This window comes from Vidua chalybeata, chromosome 26, assembly GCF_026979565.1.
Source record: "Vidua chalybeata isolate OUT-0048 chromosome 26, bVidCha1 merged haplotype, whole genome shotgun sequence".
Lineage (NCBI taxonomy): Eukaryota > Metazoa > Chordata > Aves > Passeriformes > Viduidae > Vidua > Vidua chalybeata.
Genome location: NC_071555.1, coordinates 1,870,278 through 1,882,498, shown reverse-complemented (window position 1 = coordinate 1,882,498; position 12,221 = coordinate 1,870,278).

The window sequence follows — 12,221 nt, the reverse complement described above, 5'->3', positions numbered from 1 at the left end:
GGGAGCCAAATTCCTCCGCCTCCGCAGGAAGCCGTCGGCGCTGGCGGCGCAGCGGGGCCGGGCCCGGCCGGAGGGATGCCGGAGGGATGCCGGGGCGGAGGAGAGAAAGCAGGTCAGCCCCGAGCCGCCAGCGTCACCCTGGCAGCGGCAGCGGCGGCTCCTTCGAGGAAGCAGGGCGAGGATCCGGCCCCGTGACGTCCCTCCGGCCCGGCCTGGCCGAGGCGCGCTCGCTCGAGGAACCTGCCCGGCCCCGGGGCCTGCGGAGCCCCAGGCAGGGGGGATTTGCTCCCCACAGCCTGAGCGTGAGGAGGGGGCGTCTCCTGACGTGGGCTTGGCTCGGCCGTCGCTGTCCCGGGAGCCTCAAGGGTGGGACGAGAGAATGTTCGGCTCAGGCAGTGCCGGCTCTGTGTCCCCGGGATTTCCTTCCCTGGGTGCTGCTCCCATCCCTGGGCACCGTTCCCATCCCCGGGTACCGCTCCCGTCCCCGGATGCTGCTCCCACAGCCCTGCGGTCCCTCCAAGCCCAGGTGATGTCCCCAGCCCCGGTTCCGCTCCCTCTCCAGGCGCTGAGCTCACCCTGATCCCTGCTCCCATTCCTGGGTGCTGCTCCCGCCCTCAGTGCCAGCCCCACCCCGGCCATCCCCCCCTCCCCGGGCCGGAATCCCCCTCCCATGCCCGCCTCCCTAAACCCTTCCCCCAACGCTGTCCCCCTCCCCGCGGTGGGATCGGGGGGTCCCTGCCCTTCTCCCGCGCTCCCTCCCTCCTGCCGGCGCTGCTCAAACACAAACACGGCTCAGTGGAAAATGTGACCGGCCGATAACTGGGGCCGGGCCGGGGCCAACTGGAACAGCACGGGCTTGGCTGCGGCCCCGGCCGAGCCCGGGCCGGGCGGGGGAGCCGGCGGGGGGGACAGCTCGGGACTCCCTCGCACCTCGCTCCTCCCCGCCCCCGGCACCGCTCTGGCACCCGGCCTGGTCACAGGCACGGGACACGGGGGAAGAGGGGACGCCGAGGTGCTCAGAGCCTGGTGGCACCTGGGCCCGGCCCAGCCCTGCCCTGCAGCGGGGCGGAGACCCCAGGGATGGTGGCAGGACGGGAATGCCCTGGGATAGTGACAAGAGGAGAGGATGAGGTGCCCAGGGATGCTGGCACCTGGGCAGCACAGAGATGCCCAGGGAGAGTGGCACATGGACAGGACAGAGATGCCCGTGGGTGATGCTGGGTGGGCAGGATGAAGATGCTCAGCGATGGTGCTGGAGGGGGAGGTTGGTGACACCCTGGGATGGTGACAGATGGGGACAGTTAAGATGCTCAGGGATGGTGACATGTGTGCAGGACAGAGATGCCCTGGGAGGATGGAGATGCCCGGGAATTGTGCTGGGTGGGGGGATGGAGATGCCTGGGATGGTGGCACATGGGCAGGACAGAGACAGCCGGCAATGGTGGCACATGAGTGGATGGAGATGCCCAGGGATGGTGCCGGGCAGGGAGGGTGGAGGTGCCCAAGGACGGTGCTGATGGCGAGGACGGCGGTGCCAGCTGGGCAGGATGCAGATGCCCGGTGCCGGTGCCAGGTGGGGAGGATGCAGGTGCCCGGGGCCGCTGCCAGGAGGGCACCGAGAGGTGCAAGCCCGGCCCCGCGGCCGGAGGTGTGTGGGCCGGGAGCAGCCGCGGCCGAGGAGCCCGTTTGTTTCTCATTAGCGGCTCTTGGCAGGAGCTGTGGAAAAAATAGCTTCAAACAGGGAGCTGGAAGGGAAAAGGCTGGGCCGAGGGAGGGGAGAGGGGCCGCGGTGGGGAAGGGGGGCACGGGGCCAGGCGGGGGCGGGGAGGGGGCTGGGGGGACGGTGGCCTGGATGGGGATGGTGACAGGGGGACACACGGGGTCCTCTCGGCAGCGTCGCGGTGGCCGAGGAGCGTGTGGGGGGGGGTCCGTGTGGGGATCTCGGTCGTGCGTGTGCCTGTGCACACTCGGACACGCTTGCACACGCGTGTGCGCACAGGGCAGCGAGCACAGCGCGTGTGTGCGCACCCCACGGCCCGAGCGGCCCTGGGGAGGGGACAGGGACACGCGGCCGGACACCTCCTTCCACACGGGGCATCCCGGCCCCCGCTCTCCCAGGGAAACCGAGGCACACCGGGAGCGCCTGCGGGTCCTCGGCCCCGCCCCGCCGTGGGGTCGCAGCCATCGCCGGTTCTTACGGTTTTTTGGGGGGCCCCGTCACCGCGGGTTACGCAACCGCGCGTCTGCGAGCGCCGGCAGCGAGGCCGAGGCAGCCCGGAGCGGGCGGGGGGGGGCCCGGGGTCCTCCCTGCCTCGTACCACGGCGAGGATTTAGCGGGGACAGCGGCGTGTCCCATCCCGGTGTGGCTGTGCCCGGGCAGCACCGGTGCCCGGCTGTCCCGCGTGTCCCCTCCCGGGACGCCGCCCTGGCCTGGGAAACGGGAGAGCGGCGAGACGGGGTCACCTGGGGACACGGCTGAGGATGGCGCTTGTCCCTGCGCCGGGGCTGGTGGCACCGTGGCAGCCTTGGCAGCCGGGCGCGGGGTTGCACAGCCGTCCCTGCAGGCACAGGGTCCGTGTGCCCGGGGATGATGTGTGTGTGTGACGCACATCCTCGATCTGGGACACATCCTCGATCGTTCGGAATTTTTGGACGTAGCCGGCCACTCAGGGCCACTGGTCCCCGGAGGCAAAGATCAGCCTTTTTCCCTGGGAAAGAAAAGTGGCCAGCCCAGGTTCCTGATGTCAGTTTGTAGGGTTCCCTTGGGACTGTCAGGGCAGCACAGGTTTGAGGTGGGGACAGCTTGGGTCTGCGACACATCCTCGATTGTTTGGATTTTTGGAGGTCTCCAGCCACTCAGGGCCAGAGGCACCTGGAGACAAAGATCAGCCTTTTTCCTGGGAAAGAAAAGTGGCCAGCCCGGGTTCCTGATGTCAGTTTGCAGGTGGTGTTTGGCTTTGTCCTGTCCACTAAAATTGTATTTTGCTGCAGCTTTGGTCTGGGATATGTGGACTGCCCCCTCCAAATGTCCCTCTTCCCTCTGCCCTGTTCTGCTCTGTCCCCATCTCCACCCCTCACCCCTACATGTCCTTCCAGCCCACCCCTTCCCCAGTCTCTCTCCACCCTTCACCCCTCCCCATCCCGCCCCTGCCCCATCCCTCACTCCTCCCATCCCCCAGGTGTGACTCCCTGCAGCAGGACATGGGAGCCCGGACTCGTGGGGATAGTGCGGCCCTCGCAGCAGGACAACACCCAAAGAAAACAGGCAGGGACGGCGTCTGTGGGCTGCGCGGTGTCACAAAGGCAGCTTGGGCTGAGGGGAGGGGGCTGGAGGGTGACACAGAACATGGGGGCAGCTGAGAGGCAGAAGGGGTCTTTAGGAGTTAAAAAGGGGGGCTCCAGGGTGGCACGGAGACGCTGAGAGGCTGCGGTGGGAACCTGAGGGTGACACAAGGAGGCTGAGAGGCAGGGGCTGTCCTGAGGGACAAAGTGGGGGGGTGCCTGAGGGTGACAGGTGAACCAGCCCTCACAGCACCCTTAACCTCACCCTTAAAATCACCCCTACAAGGGTGGAAAGTGCACGGTGGAGGTTAGGGGGCCACAGGACAGTGTCGGGGGGCTTGGGGTGACACACAGGCATTGCGGGCTGAGGGGCAAAAATGGGGGGACTTGACAGGTGGAGAGCTGACCCTGAGGGTTAGGGGTACAAAGGACAGGACACGGGGTACCAGGAAGGGTTAGGGTACAGCAGCAGCCCTCACCCCAACCCTAAGCTCACCCTAAACACACCCCTAGAACACCAGTGTTCCTCAACAGCAGCTGCAGGCAATGACCCTAATGCTGGGACAGCCCCAGAACCCTCCCAACAGCTGCAGGCAGTGACCCTAATGAAAAGGTAGGGATGATGTTGGCTGGCTAGAGAGTGACTGGTAGAGGTTGGGGACTGAGCACTTTTTTAGGGGTTTTTTAGGGCTTTTAAAAGATATTTTAGTGTTTTTTTTCACAGGAGCTTTTTAGGAATTTTCTGTGACTATTTAGGATACTTTTAGGACTTTTTTAGGGCTTTTAAAAGATTTTTTTTAGGGTATTTTCATGGCTTTCTTACTACTAATTAGAATTTTTATGGGGTTTTTTTTTGGGTGTTCTTGGGGCTTTTTTAGGTCTATTGAGGGTATGTGGAGGACTCTTAGGACTAGGGTATTTTTAGGTCTTTTGAGGGAACTTTTAGGTTTTTTTAGGGTCTTATCAGGGCATTTTAAGTATTTTTGGGGTATTTTTAGAGCTCTTTTAGGAATATTGAGGGATTTCTTAAAGGTTTTTTAGGGATATTTAGGTGTGTTTTAGGGGTTTTTTAAAAGTAGGGTATTTTTCTTGTATTTTAAGGGTATTCTGAGGCTATTGTTACGTTTTTGTGGGGCTTTTAGGACATTTTGAAGATGAGGGGTTTTTAGGGAAATTTTATGTTTTTTCATGGCACAGCACATAGAGGCTGAGGGGCACTGTGGGGGTTTGAGGGTGACAGAGGCTGGGAGCTGAGGGAGGCACAGGGAGAGGGGACAGTGGGTGACAGAGAGATGCTGAGGGGGGCAGGGGCAGCTGGAGCGTGACACGGAGAAGCTGGGGGCTGAGGGGCAAAGGAGAGGGATTAAGGGTGATGCACAGGAGCTGAGGGGCAGCTGAGAGGGGGCTTGAGGGGCAAAGGGGGGGCTCGAGGGTGACACACAGAGCCTGAGGGCTGGGGGGCAGAGGGAGAGGTTGAGGGGTAAAGGGCGAGGGCTTGAGGGCTGGACAGTGCAGTGGAGATCAGGGCTACAGGGTACAGCTTAGGAGGCAAGTTAGGGTACAGGAGCACCACCTCTCCCCCCAGCCCTAACCTCAGCCTAAGCAGCCCCCCTAACAAGAGCCTTTTCCCTTTTCAGCCCTGCCAGCAGCAGCACCACACAGCAACCCTAACAGCGAGAGCACACCGGAACGCTCCTGCTAGGACAAGGCAGTGACCCTCACACCAGGACAACGACAGAACCCTCAGAGGACAACAGGACCCCCTGGAGAAAGGTAGGGATGACATCTGTGGGCTAGAGAGCACCAGGAAGGGTTTGGAGGCTGAGCAGGTTTCCTTGAGTGTTTTTGCATGACTATTGGGAATCTTTAGGGGATTTTGGAAGGCTTCTTAAGACTTCTCTAGTGTCTTTTAGGGCATTGTTACACCTTCCTAAGGGCTGTTTTAGAATTCCTTAGGCCATTTTAAGGGTCAGGATGAGGGTCAGACAGGCTGAACCACTGGAAATACAGAGTATTACTGGAATGTAGTGCAATGCTTTGGAAAGGTGCCAGTGGAGGGCACATCCTTGCTTGTCGGGAATTTTTGGAGGTGTCCGGCCACTCAGGGCCACAGGCCCCTGGAGACAAACACCGGTCCTTTTCCCTGGGAAAGAAAAGTGGCCAGCCCAGGTTCCTGATGTCAGTTTGTAGGGTTCCCTTGGGACTGTCAGGGCAGCACAGGTTTGAGGTGGGGGCAGCTTGTGTCTGCGACACATCTTCGATCGTTTGGATTTTTGGAGGTGTCCGGCCACTTCAGGGCCACAGGCCCCTGGAGACAAAGACTGGTCCTTTTCCCTTGGAAAGAAAAGTGGCCAGCCCAGGTTCCTGATGTCAGTTTGTAGGGTTCCCTTGGGACTGTCAGGGCAGCACAGGTTTGAGGTGGGGGCAGTTTGGGTCTGCGACACATCTTCGGTCGTTTGGATTTTTGGAGGTGTCCGGCCACTTCAGGGCCACAGGCCCCTGGAGGCAAAAATCAGCCTTTTTCCTTGGGAAGGAAAAGTGGCCAGCCCAGGTTCCTGATGTCAGTTTGTAGGGTTCCCTTGGGACTGTCAGGGCAGCACAGGTTTGAGGTGGGGGCAGCTTGGGTCTGCGACACATCTTCGATCGTTTGGATTTTTGGAGGTGTCCGGCCACTTCAGGGCCACAGGCCCCTGGAGGAAAAGATCAGCCATTTTCCTTGGGAAAGAAAAGTGGCCAGCCCAGGTTCCTGATGTCAGTTTGTAGGGTTCCCTTGGGACTGTCAGGGCAGCACAGGTTTGAGGTGGGGGCAGCTTGGGTCTGCGACACATCTTCGATCGTTTGGATTTTTGGAGGTGTCCGGCCACTTCAGGGCCACAGGCCCCTGGAGACAAAGACCGGTCCTTTTCCCTGGGAAAGAAAAGTGGCCAGCCCAGGTTCCTGATGTCAGTTTGTAGGGTTCCCTTGGGACTGTCAGGGCAGCACAGGTTTGAGGTGGGGGCAGCTTGGGTCTGCGACACATCTTCGATCGTTTGGATTTTTGGAGGTGTCTGGCCACTTCAGGGCCACAGGCCCCTGGAGACAAAGATCAGCCTTTTTCCTTGGGAAAGAAAAGTGGCCAGCCCAGGTTCCTGATGTCAGTTTGTAGGGTTCCCTTGGGACTGTCAGGGCAGCACAGGTTTGAGCTGGGGGCAGCTTGGGTCTGCGACACATCTTCAGTCGTTTGGAGTTTTGGAGGTGTCCGGCCACTTCAGGGCCACAGGCCCCTGGAGGCAAAAATCAGCCTTTTTCCTTGGGAAGGAAAAGTGGCCAGCCCAGGTTCCTGATGTCAGTTTGTAGGGTTCCCTTGGGACTGTCAGGGCAGCACAGGTTTGAGCTGGGGGCAGCTTGGGTCTGCGACACATCTTCGATCGTTTGGATTTTTGGAGGTGTCCGGCCACTTCAGGGCCACAGGCCCCTGGAGACAAAGATCAGCCATTTTCCTTGGGAAAGAAAAGTGGCCAGCCCAGGTTCCTGATGTCAGTTTGTAGGGTTCCCTTGGGACTGTCAGGGCAGCACAGGTTTGAGCTGGGGGCAGCTTGGGTCTGCGACACATCTTCGATCGTTTGGATTTTTGGAGGTGTCCGGCCACTCAGGGCCACAGGCCCCTGGAGGCAAAAATCAGCCTTTTTCCTTGGGAAGGAAAAGTGGCCAGCCCAGGTTCCTGATGTCAGTTTGTAGGGTTCCCTTGGGACTGTCAGGGCAGCACAGGTTTGAGGTGGGGGCAGCTTGGGTCTGCGACACATCTTCGGTCGTTTGGATTTTTGGAGGTGTCCGGCCAGTCAGGGCCACAGGCCCCTGGAGGCAAAGATCAGCCTTTTTCCTTGGGAAAGAAAAGTGGCCAGCCCAGGTTCCTGATGTCAGTTTGTAGAGTTCCCTTGGGACTGTCAGGGCAGCACAGGTTTGAGGTGGGGACAGCTTGGGTCTGCGACACATCCTCGATCGTTTGGATTTTTGGAGGTGTCCGGCCACTTCAGGGCCACAGGCCCCTGGAGACAAAGACCGGTCCTTTTCCTTGGGAAAGAAAAGTGGCCAGCCCAGGTTCCTGATGTCAGTTTGTAGGGTTCCCTTGGGACTGTCAGGGCAGCACAGGTTTGAGGTGGGGGCAGCTTGGGTCTGCGACACATCTTCGATCGTTTGGATTTTTGGAGGTGTCCGGCCACGTCAGGGCCACAGGCCCCTGGAGGCAAAGATCAGCCTTTTTCCTTGGGAAAGAAAAGTGGCCAGCCCAGGTTCCTGATGTCAGTTTGTAGGGTTCCCTTGGGACTGTCAGGGCAGCACAGGTTTGAGGTGGGGGCAGCTTGGGTCTGCGACACATCTTCGATAGTTTGGATTTTTGGAGGTGTCCGGCCACTTCAGGGCCACAGGCCCCTGGAGGCAAAGATCAGCCTTTTCCTTGGGAAAGAAAAGTGGCCAGCCCAGGTTCCTGATGTCAGTTTGTAGGGTTCCCTTGGGACTGTCAGGGCAGCACAGGTTTGAGGTGGGGGCAGCTTGGGTCTGCGACACATCTTCGATCGTTTGGATTTTTGGAGGTGTCCGGCCACTTCAGGGCCACAGGCCCCTGGAGGCAAAGATCAGCCTTTTTCCTTGGGAAAGAAAAGTGGCCAGCCCAGGTTCCTGATGTCAGTTTGTAGGGTTCCCTTGGGACTGTCAGGGCAGCACAGGTTTGATGTGGGGGCAGCTTGGGTCTGCGACACATCTTCGATCGTTTGGATTTTTGGAGGTGTCCGGCCACTCAGGGCCACAGGCCCCTGGAGACAAAGACCGGTCCTTTTCCCTTGGAAAGAAAAGTGGCCGGCCCAGGTTCCTGATGTCAGTTTGTAGGGTTCCCTTGGGACTGTCAGGGCAGCACAGGTTTGAGGTGGGGACAGCTTGTGTCTGCGACACATCTTTGGTCGTTTGGATTTTTGGAGGTGTCCGGCCAGTCAGGGCCACAGGCCCCTGTAGGCAAAGATCAGCCTTTTTCCTTGGAAAGAAAAGTGGCCAGCCCAGGTTCCTGATGTCAGTTTGTAGGGTTCCCTTGGGACTGTCAGGGCAGCACAGGTTTGAGGTGGGGGCAGCTTGGGTCTGCGACACATCTTCGATCGTTTGGATTTTTGGAGGTGTCCGGCCACTTCAGGGCCACAGGCCCCTGGAGACAAAGACCGGTCCTTTTCCCTGGGAAAGAAAAGTGGCCAGCCCAGGTTCCTGATGTCAGTTTGTAGGGTTCCCTTGGGACTGTCAGGGCAGCACAGGTTTGAGGTGGGGGCAGCTTGGGTCTGCGACACATCTTCGATCGTTTGGATTTTTGGAGGTGTCCGGCCACTCAGGGCCACAGGCCCTGGAGGCAAAGATCAGCCTTTTCCTTGGGAAAGAAAAGTGGCCAGCCCAGGTTCCTGATGTCAGTTTGTAGGGTTCCCTTGGGGCTCTCAGGGCAGCACAGGTTTGAGGTGGAGGCAGCTTGGGTCTGCGACACATCTTCGATCGTTTGGATTTTTGGAGGTGTCCGGCCACTTCAGGGCCACAGGCTCCTGGAGGCAAAGATCAGCCTTTTTCCTTGGGAAAGAAAAGTGGCCAGCCCAGGTTCCTGATGTCAGTTTGTAGGGTTCCCTTGAGACTGTCAGGGCAGCACAGGTTTGAGCTGGGGGCAGCTTGGGTCTGCGACACATCTTCGATCGTTTGGATTTTTGGAGGTGTCCGGCCACTCAGGGCCACAGGCCCCTGGAGACACAGACCGGTCCTTTTTCCCTGGGAAAGAAAAGTGGCCAGCCCAGGTTCCTGATGTCAGTTTGTAGGGTTCCCTTGGGACTGTCAGGGCAGCACAGGTTTGAGGTGGGGACAGCTTGGGTCTGCGACACATCTTCGATCGTTTGGATTTTTGGAGGTGTCCGGCCACTCAGGGCTACAGGCCCCTGGAGACAAAGATCAGCCTTTTTCCTTGGGAAAGAAAAGTGGCCAGCCCAGGTTCCTGATGTCAGTTTGTAGGGTTCCCTTGGGACTGTCAGGGCAGCACAGGTTTGAGCTGGGGGCAGCTTGGGTCTGCGACACATCTTCGATCGTTTGGATTTTTGGAGGTGTCCGGCCACTTCAGGGCCACAGGCCCCTGGAGGCAAAAATCAGCCTTTTACCTTGGGAAAGAAAAGTGGCCAGCCCAGGTTCCTGATGTCAGTTTGTAGGGTTCCCTTGGGACTGTCAGGGCAGCACTGGTTTGAGGTGGGGGCAGCTTGGGTCTGCGACACATCTTCGATCGTTTGGAGTTTTGGAGGTGTCCGGCCAGTCAGGGCCACAGGCCCCTGGAGGCAAAGATCAGCCTTTTTCCTTGGGAAAGAAAAGTGGCCAGCCCAGGTTCCTGATGTCAGTTTGTAGGGTTCCCTTGGGACTGTCAGGGCAGCACAGGTTTGAGGTGGGGGCAGCTTGGGTCTGCGACACATCTTTGATAGTTTGGATTTTTGGAGGTGTCCGGCCACTCAGGGCCACAGGCCCCTGGAGACAAAGACCGGTCCTTTTTTCTTGGGAAAGAAAAGTGGCCAGCCCAGGTTCCTGATGTCAGTTTGTAGGGTTCCCTTGGGACTGTCAGGGCAGCACAGGTTTGAGGTGGGGGCAGCTTGGGTCTGCGACACATCTTCGATCGTTTGGATTTTTGGAGGTGTCCGGCCACGTCGGGGCCACAGGCCCCTAGAGGCAAAGATCAGCCATTTTCCTTGGGAAAGAAAAGTGGCCAGCCCAGGTTCCTGATGTCAGTTTGTAGGGTTCCCTTGGGACTGTCAGGGCAGCACAGGTTTGAGGTGGGGGCAGCTTGGGTCTGCGACACATCTTCGATCGTTTGGATTTTTGGAGGTGTCCGGCCACTTCAGGGCCACAGGCCCCTGGAGGAAAAGATCAGCCATTTTCCTTGGGAAAGAAAAGTGGCCAGCCCAGGTTCCTGATGTCAGTTTGTAGGGTTCCCTTGGGACTGTCAGGGCAGCACCGATTTGATGTGGGGGCAGCTTGGGTCTGCGACACATCTTCGATCGTTTGGATTTTTGGAGGTGTCCGGCCACTCAGGGCCACAGGCCCCTGGAGACAAAGACCGGTCCTTTTCCTTGGAAAGAAAAGTGGCCAGCCAGGTTCCTGATGTCAGTTTGTAGGGTTCCCTTGGGACTGTCAGGGCAGCACAGGTTTGAGGTGGGGGCAGCTTGGGTCTGCGACACATCTTCGATCGTTTGGATTTTTGGAGGTGTCCGGCCACTTCAGGGCCACAGGCCCCTGGAGACAAAGACCGGTCCTTTTCCCTGGGAAAGAAAAGTGGCCAGCCCAGGTTCCTGATGTCAGTTTGTAGGGTTCCCTTGGGACTGTCAGGGCAGCACAGGTTTGAGGTGGGGGCAGCTTGGGTCTGCGACACATCTTCGATCGTTTGGATTTTTGGAGGTGTCCGGCCACTCAGGGCCACAGGCCCCTGGAGACACAGACCGGTCCTTTTCCCTGGGAAAGAAAAGTGGCCAGCCCAGGTTCCTGATGTCAGTCTGTAGAGTTCCCTTGGGACTGTCAGGGCAGCACAGGTTTGAGGTGGGGCCAGCTTGGGTCTGCGACACATCTTCGATCGTTTGGATTTTTGGAGGTGTCCGGCCACTCAGGGCCACAGGCCCGTGGAGGCAAAGATCAGCCTTTTTCCTTGGGAAAGAAAAGTGGCCAGCCCAGGTTCCTGATGTCAGTTTGTAGGGTTCCCTTGGGGCTGTCAGGGCAGCACAGGTTTGAGGTGGAGGCAGCTTGGGTCTGCGACACATCTTCGATCGTTTGGATTTTTGGAGGTGTCCGGCCACTTCAGGGCCACAGGCTCCTGGAGGCAAAGATCAGCCTTTTTCCTTGGGAAAGAAAAGTGGCCAGCCCAGGTTCCTGATGTCAGTTTGTAGGGTTCCCTTGAGACTGTCAGGGCAGCACAGGTTTGAGCTGGGGGCAGCTTGGGTCTGCGACACATCTTCGATCGTTTGGATTTTTGGAGGTGTCCGGCCACTCAGGGCCACTGGCCCCTGGAGACACAGACCGGTCCTTTTCCCTGGGAAAGAAAAGTGGCCAGCCCAGGTTCCTGATGTCAGTTTGTAGGGTTCCCTTGGGACTGTCAGGGCAGCACAGGTTTGAGGTGGGGACAGCTTGGGTCTGCGACACATCTTCGATCGTTTGGATTTTTGGAGGTGTCCGGCCACTCAGGGCTACAGGCCCCTGGAGACAAAGATCAGCTATTTTCTTTGGGAAAGAAAAGTGGCCAGCCCAGGTTCCTGATGTCAGTTTGTAGGGTTCCCTTGGGACTGTCAGGGCAGCACAGGTTTGAGGTGGGGGCAGCTTGGGTCTGCGACACATCTTCGATCGTTTGGATTTTTGGAGGTGTCCGGCCACTCAGGGCCACAGGCCCCTGGAGACAAAGACCGGTCCTTTTCCCTGGGAAAGAAAAGTGGCCAGCCCAGGTTCCTGATGTCAGTCTGTAGGGTTCCCTTGGGACTGTCAGGGCAGCACAGGTTTGAGGTGGGGGCAGCTTGGGTCTGCGACACATCTTCGATCGTTTGGATTTTTGGAGGTGTCCGGCCACTCAGGGCCACAGGCCCCTGGAGACAAAGATCAGCCATTTTCCTTGGGAAAGAAAAGTGGCCAGCCCAGGTTCCTGATGTCAGTTTGTAGGGTTCCCTTGGGACTGTCAGGGCAGCACAGGTTTGAGGTGGGGGCAGCTTGGGTCTGCGACACATCTTCGATCGTTTGGATTTTTGGAGGTTTCCGGCCACTTCAGGGCCACAGGCCCCTGGAGGCAAAGATCAGCCTTTTTCCTTGGGAAAGAAAAGTGGCCAGCCCAGGTTCCTGATGTCAGTTTGTAGGGTTCCCTTGGGACTGTCAGGGCAGCACAGGTTTGAGGTGGGGGCAGCTTGGTCTGCGACACATCTTTGATCGTTTGGATTTTT